Source organism: Euphorbia lathyris, chromosome 7, assembly GCF_963576675.1.
Source record: "Euphorbia lathyris chromosome 7, ddEupLath1.1, whole genome shotgun sequence".
NCBI lineage: Eukaryota > Viridiplantae > Streptophyta > Magnoliopsida > Malpighiales > Euphorbiaceae > Euphorbia > Euphorbia lathyris.
This window is the reverse complement of record NC_088916.1, coordinates 6645194-6663783: the sequence shown is the minus strand read 5'-3', so window position 1 is coordinate 6663783 and position 18590 is coordinate 6645194. Positions and strand designations below refer to the sequence as shown.

Sequence of the window (18590 nt, the reverse complement as noted above, 5' to 3'; positions counted from 1 at the left end):
TTAACATTTGTATGCCCAGACCCATCACGATTGTTATTTCGTCAATTGTTGCCTGTTTCCCCAATTACTGCATCGATGTACGTCATCTTCAACCAGGAGAAAAGATCGCAAACAAATTAGGACTACAACTAACAAAGAGAACTGTAGAACGAAATTAGAAAGCGGAAGCAATCTCTCTTTGCTTTGATACCATATTGAAAACAAGAAGATTATGAAATTGATTAAAGAAAAGTTAATTTACAGAGAAATAGAAGTGCCTTTATATAGGCATCTTGAGTAACAGATACAAACAGAAATAAGAGGAGAAAATACTAAAGTACCCCTGTTACATTTCTAATATCCTAAACTACCCTTATGTTAATTAATATCTCTAATAGTACCATATACTCATGGTCTCTCAATTTTAAATAGTAAAGTAAAAAAAATCTATGTAGTTTCACGTTTTGTCAAGCTAATACTTATTCAAATATTTTTTTTTTTCCCAGATGAGGACTGAGGTTTTTTTTCCGATAAGAATTTTTTCGTTTTGCTAAAACTAAAAATCTCAAAATTAAAATGAGATGATGACCTCAAAGTTGAAAAATTCAAAAACTTGATGGTATTCTAGGCAACTTTAATTATTCAAAATTTTAATTTTGAGATTATTTAGGCGTAGTTTGAAAATGATGGAGAAAATGAATGTTTAAAGAGAAAACTTCGAAAAAGATGATTTTAAAAAATAAAAATTTTAATTTCATAATAAATATGATACTGGACAATTTTAATTCTTGATATTTTTCATTTTGAGGCAATGAACTATTATTTTTATACATAGTGTCAAACTAAAAATACTCATTTTTAGCAAAAATTTCTACAAGTACTTATTTAATAAAAATCTTTTTGCTCCAATTTTAACAGTGTTAACATGATGATCTCTAAATTTTAAAATGGAATATAAAAGTTCTTTGAATTTTATATACGATTATAAAAGTCTATATTACTGTTTTTCTTAAACTAAAAATTTAGCAGGTAAAAAAGCATATGCAAAGAAAAATATTTATATAAGGGTAAAATAACATTTTAACTTTTTGTATGCCTTTTTACTAGCGAGTATATGAAAAAGTTGTGAAAACTGATCCGAATGCTTGAACCATTTGACTTGGTTCTGGTTGAGCGATTTTATCGATATACATTAAAAAGTACAATTCAAACCAGTCCAGATATTTTGAAATATTAAAATTATACTATAAAATAAATATTGGAAAAAGAGCCCTTAAATCGTGGACTCGCTCGGCCACTGCATAGTTTTACTTCAATTGTAAAAGTTTTACCTAAATCCTAGAGTTCTAAAAAGTTTTCAATTAAAAAAAAAAAAGTTTCACGTTAATTGCAAGAAATTCCATAAAGGTTTCACTTCGATTATTAGCTTTAAATTAGATTTTTGTGATACACTGAACATTCAAGTCGTTGTAGTATAGTGGTAAGTATTCCCGCCTGTCACGCGGGTGACCCGGGTTCGATCCCCGGCAACGGCGATTTTGCAGAATTTTTTCTAAAGATCACCGACGGACATTTCGTCGGAATTCCGTCGGCAATGTCAAATTTGTATAGATTCTGAAATTAACAAAATAAAACGGAATGTTTATATCTATGACGGAAAAAATCACCCGCTTGTTTTTTTTTTTTTTTTTTTTTTTGTAAAACAAGAGATTTAAACTTTGGAATTCTAGGTTTCATACATACGTGATTTACCACTAGACATTCTTCAATTAATAATTTATTATCAATATTATATATATATAATATGAATTAAATATTTAAAAAATTATTTAACAATACTGTAATTGTTTAGTTTATATTTCCATAGATTTATATATATAAAAAATTACTTTATTTCTATAGTTCTGGTTGAACCCACTTAGAGTAATGCAATACAAGATAATGCCAACGTATATAAAAGAGTAGATGAACCATGGAGCTGGAAGCTCCAAAGACTTCAAACGAATCCTAAGCCATCACCGTAGGCCAAGTTGAAGAAAAGATTAAGAGCCCTAAGAGAAGTAGACTGGGAATTAGGGAAAAAGGACAAGGACGAAATTAGGGTTAGTGTTTATGGAATTAGAATTCAATCGGTGATAGAAAGTTGAATGGAAGAAGAATAAAATAGAGGAAAGAAAGAGAGAGAAGCCATTGAAAAGTCGAATGGTAGAAGAAAAGGTTGGATTTTTATTTACTAATGATCCTTTCGAAACTGATTTATTTTTTTCCCGAGGGTGGATTGAAGAGGAAGATGGCTGGGATATGCTATCGACTATACAACGACCACAATTAGAAAATTAGAAAAAAAAAAGAATTGGGGAAGAACCTAATCTGGTCGATTGATCAAAGAGAAGAATGCAAAAGAAGGATGAAGCAATAGTCTGCTTCGAGATAGTAAAGAAGGAAAACTATGAAACTATGCAGACAGAGAAGTATGATTTATGAAATAGAGAAAAAATTGAGATAAAAAAGAAAACTTTTGGTGGATTTGGTAGTTTAGAGTTTGCCCAGACTCAAGGAGCCTGCTGTCTTACTGCGTTGTCAGAAAGATGACCAGGAGAAGACGAGGCATGATGGATGCTGACGGTAGTAGTAGACTGACCAGGAGCTCCAACACCGATGATATTACTGTAGTGGTGGCATCAAAGTAATTTTCAGGGCAGTACGAGAATCAATGTTGAATAGAGAAGTAAATCTCCATCTCGAGAAGATGCCAAATCAATAATATATGTGAAGAAGGGAGGAAGAACATCTCCTAATTTTTGTAACTATTATTATTGTCGTTGTTGTTGTTATACAAATTTGTCCAATTATTATGGAAGGAACGCAGATTTAGCTACGTACAACACGATGCCATTTTAAATCTAATATTTACAAGATAGTACATTTTCAAGCATTATTATGAGTTTTTTCATTAACAAAAAATGTGCAATTTCAATCTTTTATTTGATAGCCAGAACATTGGAGATTAAAGGGTGGCTAGAACATGAAATTGCACAATAAAAAAAACTCATTTTTTATTAATAAGACTTGGAATCACACCGTTTGGAACACGTTAGACTTAAGACTACACTATCTTGTATGTAATGGCTAAATTTGATCTATCTCGATAACTTTACGGCTACCTTTGTAGCTTATTCCTTATTATCATGATTAGTGAAAAAGAAAAAAGAGGAGGTCACCTTGAGTCTCGATCTTTTATGAGCATTGAGTTTGCGAACATGATACTGTCATGAAATCGTTTGAACTAAAAGCTCAAGTTGATAGTTAGGCCTATCATAGGAGACGATAACAAATTACGGTTAAATTTATTGTGAGCACACGATATTTCCAGGGAATCTCTTCACCTAGAAAAGAATTCATCGTATCACGAGTGGAAACACGGTTAAATGTTGAAAATGTGATTTTGAAAACAATTTAGAGTCACCATCCAAATCTAATAAAACCTTTTCGGCCTAATACATCATCAGCTCCCTGAACTTGTTCATAATAGTAGATTGGCTCTCTGAACTTTGCAAGTGTTTCACCAGCTCCCTAAACTTGTCCATAAAAATTTATTAGCTCCATGAACTTTGCAAGTGTCTCACCAACTTTCTAAACTTGCTTATTCTGTAACAACTAAATACAAAAACCATAATACTAACTCGGATTAAGGTGCAAAAATACTCCTAACTTTTTGGGTCAGGAGTAATTTTACCCCTAATGTCTAAAATGGTGCAATTTTACCCCTAACATTGGAAGCCAAGAGCAAATTTACCTCTAACGTTGATAATTTGGGTTAATTTCAGACACTATTTTTAAGGTAAAATTGCTATTGGCTTCCAACGTTAGAGGTAAAATTGCATCCTTTTAGACGTTAGGGATAAAATTACTCCTGACCTAAAACGTTAGGAGTATTTTTACACCTTAACCCGAGTTAGTATTATGGTTTTTGTATTTAGTTGTCACAGAATAAACAAGTTTAGAGAGCTGGTGAGACATTTACAAAGTTCAGGGAGTTAATAAATTTTTATCGTAGGGAGCTGATAAGTTTAGGAAGTTGGTGAGACACTTGCAAAGTTCAGGAATCCAATCTACTGTTATAGACAAGTTCATGGAACTGGTGATGTATTAGTCTAACCTTTTCTCAATTAATGGTACAATTAGTTAATGAATAAAACCTTTCGTTTTCTCAATTAATGATACAATTAATTAATTAATGAATAAAACTTAACGTGTTCTCAATTAATGATAACCACAGTTAACTAATGAACAATAAAATATTTTGAAGTAATTAATATAAAGAAAAACGTAACTGCTAAACTTTTTTAGAAAACAAGGAATATTTAATTTTTCATTTTTTACACGTCATCAAATATGCTGACATGGCAAATTTTGGAGTTGCAATTGTTTTCAGGTTTTATAGATATATATTTATACACTGCCCTGTTTGGGAGTTAGCTATTAGCTGATTACATTAGCTGTTAGCTGTTAGCTGATTACATTAGCTGATTTGATTAGCTGTTTGTGTAGACCTGTTTGATAAAAATTAGCTGACTGATAATAGCGGTTTGTGCAAAAAGGCGAATAAGGGTATTAATTTTGGCGCAGGAGAAGAGGAAGTCTATTTATTAGGGTTAAAGAAGTCCATTAATTTTAATATTGCAAAACGCTAATTGAAAAAGAGCTTTTTCTAAATTAGCGTTTTCATCCAAAAACTCTCTCCCAAACCTCTCTCCACCAAACACTCCAATTAGCGGTTTCAGTGGTCAAACCTCTAAAGTTGGTCAAAACCGCTCTTTTTATCCCAAAACGCTCTTTACCAAACATGACCACTGTATAACATTGTCCTTCAAAACTGGAATAACGAGGGGGTATTGATACTTTTTGGCCGTACAAGTGAGGTCTTGTTTGATAACGACTTTCAATATTTAAAATTAGTACATTAAACTATTTATTGGTTTTAAGTTTGTTTGATAACACAATTTAAATATTTCAGTTAAGTCATAAAATCACTTATTATGGTAAGTTACAAAATTTAACTAATATTTTTAAAACAAATATTTATTCTTAGTATTTATAAAACATGTGTATCATTTAATACTTTCAACATTAATGATATTCAACTCTTAAAATTCAATAGTTATTTTTTAAAACTTAATTTTAAGTTTTATCAAACACCAGATAACTGTTTATCTATCTAAATAGCGGAAAATAACATATTTTCTTTAATGACCATAACTACTAGCATTAATGAAAAACGTTCGAAACTCCAGTAGCAAGGTGTGGTGAGATTTCTATAAATTCGCCCGAGGAACAAGAATTTGCACTCGATTTTTTTTTTTAAACTCATTGAAGATGGAACGAGAAAGAAGAGATAATGCAGAAGTATTTGGGTAAGGAATATTTGTTTTAGTTTTTCTCTTTGACTTTCTTGTATTTCTTACTCCTTCCGTTTTGAAATATATAAAAAATTTTATAAATTAAGAAATCATTAAATAAGGCTTAAAAAGATTATACTACCTTATAATAATCTCCTTAGTAATTAAAAAATAAATTGTAAAGTGGCGCAATCTTCTCTCATAAACTTTTTATATTCTTGCCAAGATTCGTTATCAAAGGAGAATTTTTAGCAAAAGCAAAATGAAGAAAATGAGTCAATTTTAGTAAAAACGATTTGTAATTCAAATTTTTTCTCCATGCCTAACATATAATTCAGAACGGAGTGAGTTGTTTCTTATAATCACTATTGTCATGGCGGAATTTAGGTTTTGTTTTCTTTTGCTATGATTTTGAGTTGTAGTTTCTGTTTGGTGATTGATTTGGTAAATTCAAAGGGTTATGGAGAAAATCCCACTTGGAAAAAAAAAGCGCGTGATGTTCCCGACTTTTCGGTCGGGGGAACACGTGACTGAAAACCCGTGTAACCACGTTCATCAAAAGCTTCCTCCAGTGAAAAGACAGTCCACTCCGCCTGGTGACAATCCTAACATCCATGAGCAAAGGTAATATATTTTCTTGTTCTTTTTTGGAATTTATTTTCAGAAACGTAGTATGGGGATAGGATGCAAAAATACCCTTAACGTTTACAGTCAGAAGCTATTTTACTCTTAACGCTGGCATCCAAGAGCAATTTTACCATAACGTTGATAAATTGAGTCAATTTGAGAAATAATTCATCAAACTGTATTTTCAGTCATGAATTTTGGTCATCTACACTTCACATTTGCGTCATTTGATCGTTCATTAGTAACAGAACTCAAATACATGATTATATGTAATTTTTGTAAAAAAAATTAAACAAATATACTGTTTTTTTTGTGCGAGTTGGACTAAAAAAATTCAAATATTTCACCGAATTTATAAATATTAACCCCCAGTTCTATTATTAAATCACAAAAACTATGATTTTTTTTTAAATCAACTGATATGCAATTGGTGTAGAATAAATAAAGAGTAAAATATTTGTGTTTTATAATAATTTCTGAAATTGACTCAGTTTGCCAACGTTAGGGGGTAAAATTGCTCTTGCATGCCAGTCTTAGAAGTGAAATTGTATCATTTTAGACGTTAAAGATAAAATTACTCGTAACTATAAACGTTGTGGATATTTTTGCACCCATGTAGTTTATGTGTGATCTTTATGTATTGTTGGAATGTTTTCAGGCTTGGAGAGATTTCAACATATCTTTCAAAGTCTATCCTTAAGCAAAGAGAGGTTTGTTTCCTCAACATACCCTCCCTTCTACTTTTTATCTTCCTTAAAATCACTGTTAAAAATCAAGGCCACCTGGATTGCTTAGGCGTTCGAAATCGGGAATCCGTCCGGTTTTCTCTGATTAGTCCCTCTAGGACTTTTTCCCCTAATCGATTTTTAGCCGCTAGGGCTCCGCTTAGACTGTTTAGACTATCTAGGCGCCGGCTAAGCGACGATGAACTAAATCATTTTTTTTATTGTGAATTTATTTTTTACTTTACAATACACTTTCAAGTTATTTCAAGAAAAAAGCATAATTAAGTCCCTGAACTTTACATGTTTTAAGGATCAAGCCACTAATCAATTATTTTTCCACATTAAGTCATTGATCATTGATTCCGTTATGGATTCAGCCCTTGTTGAACTTTTTCGTCGAGTTTGGGCGACACGTATTCTTAGGGAGATTCAATCTATATATGTGGACAAATCAAAATAAGAGTTTATTGACTAGGATAGTAGAGAGCAAAAAGTAAAAAAAAAAATTACAGAAATCAATTTCCAGTAGGTTCTTCCAAGCCCGATCTTCTCGTCTCCCTTTTTGCGATTTTCAGCATTAGAATTGCCGAATCGATCTTTCTCCTCTTCCAAACTCGATGAAAAAGTCAAATAAGGGCCAAATCCATAACAAAATCAATGATCAAGGGCTTAATATGAAAAAATAATTGATCGGGGGCTTGATGTTTAAAACAGGTAAAGTTGAGGGAGTTAATTATGCCTTGTTTCAATAATATTGTTGTTGAAATGTTGATGTTTCCACATTTTTAAGTTATATGTTACAAATATATGCATTTTTAATTGAATTTATATAATAATTTGTTGATTAACAAATAAAAAATACAAATCTGATTAATTCCCGATTAATCCTCGAAGGTCCTATTCGCCCAATTAGCGCTTTACATTTTTTACAACCTTTCTTAAAACTAGGGATGCAAACGGGGCGGGACGGGGAATGCATTTTCCATCCCCGTCCCCGACTAGTCGGGGATTCCCCGTCCCCGCGGGGATCCCAATCCTCCTTTGAAAACACTTTTTTCCTATTCCACATCCCCATCTCCGTGGGAATCATCATTTGTATTCTTAAAAAAACCAGTATATATTCCTTTTCTCTTTTTCTTTTTAATTTTAGGTTTTGTTCGAAAGAATGACAGAGATAGTACGTCTTTAGTTTAGTTTAGGTTAGAAAAAATATCCATTTAGTCATTGACTAATATTTTATTTATCCCATTTAATTTTTTATTTAAAAATAAGTCTATTTAATTTAAGTTAAATGTTATAAATTGAGGATCCGTCGGGGATTCCCCATGGGGCGGGAATACCATTCCCCATCCCCGTCCCATGCCCGTCACGGGGATAAAATTATCCCCATCCCCGTCCCATGGGGATTCTTATCGGTGATTCCCCGTTCCCGTCGGAGCAGGTCACCGACGGGGACAGAGAATCCCGCCCCACTTGCATCCCTATCCTATCCGTCCAATTAGCGCTTAACATTTTTTACGACCTTTCTTAAAACTGACCGTTTGTTTATTTTGTTTTTCCAATTTTAGGGTTATATTGAAAAACTAAGTGATTTCATATGGTGTGAGAGGAAGTATATTGGAGATCAAAATGCTATTGCTACATGGTTTCATTTCAACTTCAATGCTAAGCTCTTTTGTGTTCGTAGTGGTACTATGTGTACGGACTACTATTTTGCTGAAGTGCTTCAATTTTTAAATGAACATTCTCCAAAGAAATTTAAGGTGTTGTCATGTGTTCCTATATCCCAGAATGTGAATGCTCCTCCAGGTAATTTTTCGGAATAAGGTGAAAAAATACCCCCTAACATTTACAGTGAAGAACAATTTTACTCCTAACGTCTAAAATTGTACAATTTTATCCATAACGTTGACAACTAAGAGCAATTTTATCTCTAACGTTGATAAATTGGATCAATTTGAGAAATAATTCATTAAAGGCATAATACCCATTAGGGTCCTTAAACTGAAGTTTGAAAGTCAATTAGGACCTTAAATTATCAAAATCATTAATAATGTGTCTAAACTAAGTAAAAATTATTAATTGAGTCCTCATCCTAAGAAAATTCATCAATTGAGTCCTCATCGAAAATCATTCGATTGAACATTTTCAGACTCTTTTCTCCAAATCTATTTTGAGCCAATACAGAGATCATTACAGTCCATGTCAAATAGTCACAGTTTCTGAATTTATGATAGCATAAAGACTCAACTGATGATTTTTGCTTGGTTCAGGGACTTAATTGATGATTTTGATAGTATAAGGTCCTAATTAACTTTGAAGTCTTAGTTTAGGGTTAAAACGAGTGTTATGCCTTTATTAAATTGTCTTTTCAGGAATTAATCTTTTCATCTACACTTCATATTTGCTTTATTTTATCATTAATTAGTAACAAATCACAAACATATGACCAGACGTGAAAAAAATAAAATAATAATTAAAAAATATATTGTATTTTGTACGAGTTGGATAAAAAAATTTAAATATTTCATCAAATTTTAAAAAATTTAATCTCCAATTCTGTTATTAAATCACAAAAAAAAGCTGAAATCTTTTTTTTTTTTTTAGAAACAACGGATATGCAATTGATGAAAAATAAGGAACAAAATATCTGTGATTTATAATGATGTGTGAAATTGATCCAACTTGTCAACGTTATGGGTAAAATTGCTCTTGACCCCAATGATAGGGGTAAAATTGCATTATTTTAGACGTTAGGGGTAAAATTGCTCTTGAATGTAAATATTAGAAGTATTTTTGCATCTTATCCCTAATTTATTACTTCTTTTTGTTTTTTTTTCTATTTAGTTGTTCAATTTGATTTGCTAATTTGAGTTTATATTTTTGTAGCAAATTCTCCTAAATGTGTAATCTGTGACTGCGACCAAATTCGTCATCCAAATTCAGAATTTTGCATTCCTGATGGATTATCGATGAATCCTAACAACTTCAAGTACTGGACATGTTCTTCGGAACGAACTAATTTCAGAGATTTTTCTTATACATTTAGAACTCAATGTCTAAAATAAAAGATCAATCGTTTAAAAGACAAAAAAACGAAAGATCAAAGACCTCGAGTTGTTTTTTTTTTTTTTAATTGTGCTTGTCATTAATGTTCTAAAGAATATCTTTTAATGAAATTGGTGAAAGGTCATTTTTTTTTAAAATATATTTGGTAGAATTTTCATAACTAGCTTGATGTTTCTTTCCTTTTTCCATAAGTTTATATGTTGGAATTTCTTATAAAATTTAGGGTTAATGTTTTAAAACCCAGTGGTTTAACGAATTCACATATTGATAAGTGTCGTAATACCTTGAATCATGGGTTTCCTATTCGAAGTAGTATTGGGTTTCGAATTCCTAGTTGGATTAGGATCATGGGTTCCTAGTTGGATTAGGATCATGGGTTCCTAGTGAGATTGTGATCATGGATTCCTAGTGGGATTAGGATCATGGGTTCCTAGTTGGATTAGGTTAGATTGGGTATTATAAATACCCCATTATGTAAACCTAATCATTGTAAGCTGATTTTCACCTCCTAATAATACTATTCTCCTTCTGCCCGTAGACTAGCCAACACAACGTTGGTGAACCACGTAAATCTGTGTTTTTCGATTGCTTGTTTATTTATCTTTCATTAATTCCGCACAACAAACTGGTATCAGAGCTTTCGGTTTCCGATCGGGGTTTTGTTTTCTGGAGAGAAAGATGTCTGTGATGAACGTGAAAATCGAAAAGTTTACTGGGAGAAATAGTTTCAGTCTATGGCAGATCAAGATGCGGGCTTTGTTAAAACAACAAGGTCTGTGGATGCCGTTGAAGAAGGCAACGGGAGAAGTCACTGCTGAGATGACGATTCTGGAAGAAAAGGCACATTCAACAATTATGTTGTGCCTCGCAGATGATGTCATCACTGAGGTCTCAGACGAAGAGACTGCTGTCGATCTGTGGATGAAGTTAGAGAGCTTATACATGATAAAATCTCTAACGAACAAACTTCTTCTGAAACAACGTTTGTTTGGCCTGCGAATGCAGGAAGGTACGCAACTTAGGGATCATTTAGATCAATTGAACACATTGTTACTAGAATTACGTAATATTGATGTGAAAATTGAAGATGAAGATGCTGCTTTGATTCTGTTGGTGTCTTTACCACTTTCATATGAGAATTTTGTTCAATCATTTATTATTGGTAAAGATTCTGTGACTCTGGAAAAGTTAGGTCATCTCTTCATAGCAGAGAGTTGCGCCATAAGGCGAGCAATACAGGTGCAGATAATCAGGCTTGTGGACTGTTTGCCAGCGGCAGTAAGGGAAAGGGAAACGGTGGAAAGAAGAAGTCTAAGAAGCCGTTCTCAAAGGGTCCCAAGCCAGACAACACCTGTAATTACTGTAAGGAGAAAGGACATTGGAAAACTGATTGTCCAAAGAAGAAGAAGAAATCAGAAAATCAACCAGGTTCTGCTGCTGTAGCAGATGGCGACAGCAGCTCTGAAATCGATATTGCTCTAGTTGCTGATGGACACACTCATCACTCTGATGTGTGGGTTCTTGATTCAGGAGCATCTTATCATATTTGTCCAAGGAGAGAGTGGTTTTCAACTTATAAGCAGGTAGATGGAGGTAGCATTTCAATGGCTAATAGTCATGTCTGCAAAGCAATTGGAATAGGCTCGATCAAGTTGAGGACACATGATGGTAAGTTTTGCACGTTGAATGAAGTCAGGCATGTTCCGTTAATGACGAAGAATCTAATATCTCTGAGTCTGTTAGACAGTAGGGGTCTCAGCTGGTCGGGAAAAGATAGAGTTCTACATGTCTGTAAAGGTTCTGATGTGATTCTGAAAGGTGTGAAGCATGGTACTTTGTATTTCCTGCAAGGTTCCACTATTATAGGTTCAGCTAATGCTGCATCATCAGAGATTGACCAGGAGGATATGACAAAGATATGGCATATGAGACTTGGCAGCAAGTTTCCCAAAGCTATTCACATAACAAAAGACACACTCGATTACATCCACTCTGATTGCTGGGGTCCATCTCGAGTTGAGTCTTTAGGAGGTCACAGATATTTTATGTCTCTGATTGATGATTATTCAAGGATGACTTGGGTCATCATGATGAAGCATAAAAGTGAAGCTTTCAAGAATTTCAAGCAGTGGAAAGCATTGGTGGAAAACCAAATAGGAAAGAAGATAAAAAGGATGCGAACTGATAATGGTCTGGAATTCTGCTCATCTGAGTTTGATCAGTTCTGTAAGGATGAAGGGATTGCTCGGCATCACACAGTCAGGAATACACCGCAATAGAATGGTGTAGCTGAACGAATGAACCAGACATTACTGGAGAGGGTGAGGTGCATGCTCTCTAATGCTGGATTAGATAGAAGATTCTGGGCTGAAGAGGTGAACACAACATGTTATCTGATTAACCGCGGACCACACACCGGTATACAGCTCAAGACGCCTACAGAAATATGGTCAGGAAAGGTTGCTGATTACTCAAATTTGAAAGCTTTTAGGTGCACAGTTTACTATCATGTTAATGAGGGTAAGTTAGAGCCAAAAGCCAAGAAGGGAGTGTTCGTAGGCTATGGAGATGGAGTTAAAGGCTTCAGGATCTGGTCTCCATTAGAGAAAAGGGTCATTTTGAGCAGAAATGTAGTCTTTGACGAAAAATCTGTGCTTAGACCCATTGTTAAGCCTACAACTGCAACAGAAACTGATAGCATTGATAAACAGGTGGAGTTTCAGGTCATACAGAGTGAGAGTGGCTTGAAGGAACAAGAGTTAGAAGCAGAAATAGAGCTACCAGAGTCTACACCATCAGTTTCTCAACCATCTGAAGCTACACATCGTAGCTTAGCTCAAGATCGACCAAGGAGGGTTGGAGTTAGGCCACCTAAGAGGTATGAGGACATGGTGGGCTATGCACTACAGGTTGCTGAAGAGGTGGACACTCGTGAACCATCAACTTACCAAGAAGCTGTTTCAGACACCGATTCTGAGAAATGGCTTGCTGCTATGGGAGATGAGATGGAATCCCTTCATAAGAATCAAACATGGGATTTATTCATACCACCTCCAGGGAGAAAGATTATTACTTGCAAGTGGGTTCTCAAGATGAAGGAATGGATATCACCTGCAGAGGGAGTCAAGTATAAGGCTAGAGTTGTTGCTAGAGGTTTCAATCAAAGAGAGGGAGTGGATTATAATGAGATATTCTCACCAGTAGTCAGACACACCTCTATTAGAGTGTTGCTAGCTATAGTTGCACATCAGGATTTGGAGCTTGAGCAACTTGATGTAAAGACAACCTTTCTGCATGGAGATTTGGAGGAAGATATCTACATGACCCAACCAGATGGTTTCCAGATTCCTGGGAAGGAGAATTATGTTTGCAAGTTGAAGAAGTCCTTGTATGGACTTAAGCAGTGTCCTAGGCAGTGGTATAAGAAGTTTGTCAGCTACATGATGCAGCTTGGCTACACCAGGAGCCCATATGATTGTTGTGTCTATTACAATAAATTGGAAGATGAGTCTTTTATCTATCTGGTGTTGTATGTAGATGACATGTTGATAGCTGCAAGGAAGAAGCACGACATTCAAAAGTTGAAGGGTCTTCTCAGCGCAGAGTTCGAGATGAAGGATTTGGGTGCAGCTCGGAAAATTTTGGGAATAGAGATTTACAGGGACAGAAGCAAAAGGAAAGTTTTTCTGTCATAGAAGGGCTATATTCAGAAGATCTTGTCAAGATTTGGCATGTCTACCGCAAAACCCATAGATACTCCTAGTGCTGCAAGTGCACATTTGTCTATTGCTTTTGCACCTAAGTCTGCTGAAGAGAAGGAGTACATGTCTCGAGTTCCCTATGCTAGTGTAGTAGGAAGCTTGATGTATGCAATGGTCTGCACTAGACCTGATCTTGCACAGTCTGTTAGTGTCATTAGAAGGTTTATGGGTGAACCTGGCAAGGAGCATTGGCAAGCTGTGAAGAGGATCTTTCGGTACCTAAAAGGTACATCTGACGTTGGTCTCATTTATGGAGGTGATACAGAGTGTTTCAGACTCTGATTATGCTGGAGATGTTGACAGTAGAAGATCTATGAATGGTTATGTTTTCACTCTTGGCGATTCAGTTGTCAGTTGGAAAGCTACTTTGCAGCCTACAGTGACTTTATCTACTACGGAAGCAGAGTATATGGCACTGACTGAAGCTGTTAAGGAGGGGATTTGGCTTAAAGGACTGGTTAGTGATCTTGGTCTACACCATGATCAGGCTACAGTGTATTGTGACAGCTTGAGTGCAATCTGTTTAGCTAAGGATCAAGTTCATCATGAGAGGACCAAGCATATAGATGTGAGGTATCATTTTCTGAGAAGTGAGAAGAGGGTCAAGGTGAAGAAGGTAGACACTGCTGACAATCCAACTAACATGTTTACCAAGCCTGTTCCACATAGTAAGTTTCAACACTGTTTGGACTTGCTAAACGTCAGAGATTATTAGTTGCCCTGTTGGGGCGACTCTGAGGCAGAGGGAGAAGTATGTTCATCTGGCACTATCATGGGTGCATCTGTTATGTTTTCAGGAGGATTCAAGTCAAAGTGGAGATTTGTCGTAATGCCTTGAATCATGGGTTTCCTATTCGGAGTAGTATTGGGTTTCAGATTCCTAGTTGGATTAGGATCATGGGTTCCTAGTTGGATTGGGATCATGGGTTCCTAGTGGGATTGTGATCATGGATTCCTAGTGGGATTAGGATCATGGGTTCCTAGTTGGATTAGGTTAGATTGGGTATTATAAATACCCCATTATGTAAACCTAATCATTGTAAGCTGATTTTCGCCTCCTAATAATACTATTCTCCTTCTGCCCGTGGACTAGCCAACACAACGTTGGTGAACCACGTAAATCTGTGTTTTTCGATTGCTTGTTTATTTATCTTTCATTAATTCCGCACAACAATAAGCTTGTGGTCTTTTTCGCTCCGAAAATAACGATATGAATTTCCTTCATTAGCGAACTCACAGATTTTTCCCTCATGCCTTAGATTGATGACGTGGCGATGGACATTTTTTCAAAACATTTTTTCACACTTATGACTTTTCAAAAGTCACTATAGACGAAGCCTACCTCGATGGGCTTTCACCCACGGGAGGTCCGCCATGACTACTACGGTGCTGTTTGGACTCGAGGTCCACTAGAGAAGACGACTAGCTCGGCAGGACCGGTGTCGGAGAAAGAGTCGCCACCCGGATTTTAGGTCCGAGAATGTTACTGAGATTCCTTGCGGGAAGCAAGTGGGTTTGGGAAGTTAGGTACGCTTGGGGAAGGTTAATATCTCCTCGAAAGGAAGTACTAAGCACCCCCAAAATCGCCCGGTGAATCCACCGGCCTCCTACTTAGCATTTCTAAATACAATCAAGCTATTAATAACTCTTTTAAGCTTTTTAAATTCGTGAGGTATGTGTGATATGTGTGAGTTTTCACAAAGGTTGGAAATCCGTTTTAATTAGAGATTTGAAGTAGGCAAAAAAGGATGAACTCATAAAAACAATTACCAAAACAAAATGAAATTGACATTTACAAACAAACTCGGACATTTCCGTGCCTTCTTTCCCTTTTGACGTTGTTGAAATACACTTGGCTGCACATAAAATCAATTAACAATATCAAACAAGTAAGAATAAGGCAAAAGTCCATATTCTGGTCATACCCTGCCGTGGCAGCGTGCCTCTAAGGGCACACCCTGCCATGGCAAGGTCCCGTCTACGAGATAAATTCTGCACCACAAACTTCGGTTTATCCCTTAACTCAACCAAAATAAACACGTTAGTAAACTTCCAGCGCATATATAATGGTAAAACATTAAATGACCACAACATGCTTGAGTTAACACTTGAAGATCGTTAAAATAGAAAGGAACATTATTTAAAAGCGACTTTATCCACTAAAATTGACAAAAATGATATTTAATATATTACAGAGGTTTTAAGACACTCAAGGAACATTAAAAAGTCAGTATAATGAAAAACGCTCGGTGAAAATTACAAAACGGGCGAACATGAGAGGTTTGGCCCATTCTGCGCAGCACCCTGCCATGGCAGGCAGCGCACTCTGCCGTTGCAGCATGCACTCTGTCGTGGCAAGGTGTGCCTCCGATATGTTAAAAACGTACAGAATCAACTCTAAAGTCGTGGATTACCCTCAGAATTTACCTTTCTGGAACCGAGGATTCTTAATGGAAGTGTGAGGACACAATTGAAATATTAAATCAACCTAAAGACTAGATTTTAGTCGCTCAATCTAAGATTTCTCAACTTAGAACCCTAATTTTCTCTCAAATTCCGTGTTTCTAACTTAAAGAAGTTTAGACCTAGAAAAAGGAAGGCTAAGAGGTGTTTAATTGTAGCTACCCTAACCCTAATTCGTTCTTATCTATTTATAGGAGAATAAAAGATATTTAAACCCAATTAAATGAAGTTAAATCCTATTAAAACTCCTAAAATCAATCCATAACCGAATATAGATTGGTTTTCCCTGATATTCTGATTAGTAAGCTAATTAGATAAGTTTGAGATGAGTGAGGAATTTAGAATTCGAATTTTATCACAATTGCACATACCCTGCCATGGCAGGGTGCCCCCCAGGACATACCCTGCCGCGGCAGGGTGCAGTCCCGATAGGGCCCGAACCACCAGAAATCTTTGTTAGGTCATAACTTTCTCGTCTAATGTCGGAATCATGCACGGTTAATTGCGTTGAAACCCTTAAGACCAGGAGAACACTACTCTATGAGACCTTCAGAGCTAATTTTAACCGTATAAAAAGTCAACTTTTAGGTTAAACCTCGAGCTTGACCGAAACTTCCGTAAGTCATAACTTTTCCGTTGGACCTCTGATTTAGACGTGCCATATGGCGTTGGAAAGCTCATAAAGAGTACAATGATATTATTTGATATTTGGGACCTAACTTGACTCCAATAATAATGTTGACTTTTACCTTGGACAGTTTGACCTTTTCTATGACTTTTTTTGACTTTCATTCAAATGTATTCCAAAACACTTCCATTGATCCCCTCTTTGTTGGATATCATCATAGGGTTCCGACTCCAGTGTCTACAGTCACATCTTCTTTTTCTTCTTCTTCTTGAAAGGAAGTGATACTTTACTTGTGTTCAGACCTTTAATATTTGTCTCTCGTTATAACATGCTTGTTTAGGACATGCGGATTTAGCTATTGTTAAATGCACACTTGCAATGAATACAATTATGTTTTTTGATGGAAATAACAATTCAAGTTTGTGGTGATTCTTGTTGTGTTAGCAAATCGCGTGGACTTGATTTTCCTCAAATTTTTTTCCCAGGTCCTTTAGATTTTAGACTTTATATGCTCTGATGTTTGGGCTCCTGATGATTATATAACTATAGTAAATTTACATGGATTTATTTTGTCCGTTTAAGATCTAAAGTGTTAAGTGTTTTTATCAAGTTCCGAACACTTATTGAAAAATACTTTAACCAACTAATTAAATCATTCCAAGCTGACTGGGGAGGATAGTTCTAGGATATAACTGATTATTTAGTTTCCAATGGTATCAACCAACATGTGTCATGTCTTTACACCCTAAAACAAAACATATAAATGTGTTCATACACACAATTGATGAAATTATTTATATGGAGGGCCGGCCCTGGGCCTAGGCCAGGAGTGCAATGGCCTAGGGCCCATGGCTATAAGGGGCCCAAAATATTTTTTTAAATCTATGTATATTTAAGCTATAGTAAATTTTTATCAAAAAACTACCAAGTAAGGTAGTGGTTAAGACCACGAATTCTGTTCAAAGGGGCCTAGGTTGGACCTCCATTGACTGCAATTTTTTCCTCTTTTTAAAACTTATTGACAATTATATCAAATAATACTTTAAATTAGATCAAATTATTAATAATGAAAAATTAATGGGTTTGTTTATTTTTTTTTTAAATGATACAATTTTTGACATGCCATATATGGTAAAGACTATGCTTACTTTGTTTTTAACAAAGTAAGCCTTACTTTGTGTGTTTTCACCATTGGATTAATTTTCTAATCCATCATCCAATGGTGAAAACACACCAAGTAATGGTACTTTGTTAAAAACAAAGTAACCATAAAAAGCACCCCCATATATATATATGGCAATTATTTTAATTTTTTACTAAATAAATTTAATACATAGATAAATAAAGAATTAATGAAATACTTTTTTATTTATTATATATGTACTGAAATATTTTTTATGTAAAATATTTTTTATTAAAGGGTTCTTATTTATTATTCCGTCTAGTGCCCGTATTGAACCCTCAGCTTTTAGAACATGTTTGTCATCTAGAAAAGAGCATGTCTGCGCTCAAACAAGCCCCTTGCATGCGACACAAATGCCTCCTTATTGATCTTGGTTTTGTCGGTTCAAAAGCTGACTTGTCACTTTACTGTTTTCAACTTAAGGGTGTTCAAATTATTTTCTTACTCTATGTGGCAGATCAGGATTTGAGAGAGGAGGGGGCAAAACTCTATGTAAAATTATTTTAGACTAATGTTTGTACCCAAGAGCAAAAATACCCGTAACGTTTTGGGTCAGGAGCAATTTTACCCCTAACGTCTAAAATGGTGCAATTTTATCTCTAATGTTTGTAGTCAAGAACAATTTTACCTCTAACGTTGATAAATTGGATCAATTTCAGACACTATTATAACATACAGTCATTTTTTTTTCTTTATTTTGCACCAATTGCATATCAATTTGTTCTAAAAAAAGATATAATGTTTTTTGTAATTTAA

General features: G+C 35.0%; 1 non-coding gene across 1 annotated transcript; it reads left to right on the top strand.

Moving 5' to 3' along the window:
- Positions 1 to 1442: 1442 nt before the first annotated feature.
- TRNAD-GUC (transfer RNA aspartic acid (anticodon GUC)) lies at positions 1443 to 1514 on the top strand. The gene has a single exon. It is a non-coding gene; the product is annotated as a tRNA-Asp (tRNA).
- The last annotated feature ends 17076 nt before the right edge of the window (positions 1515 to 18590 follow it).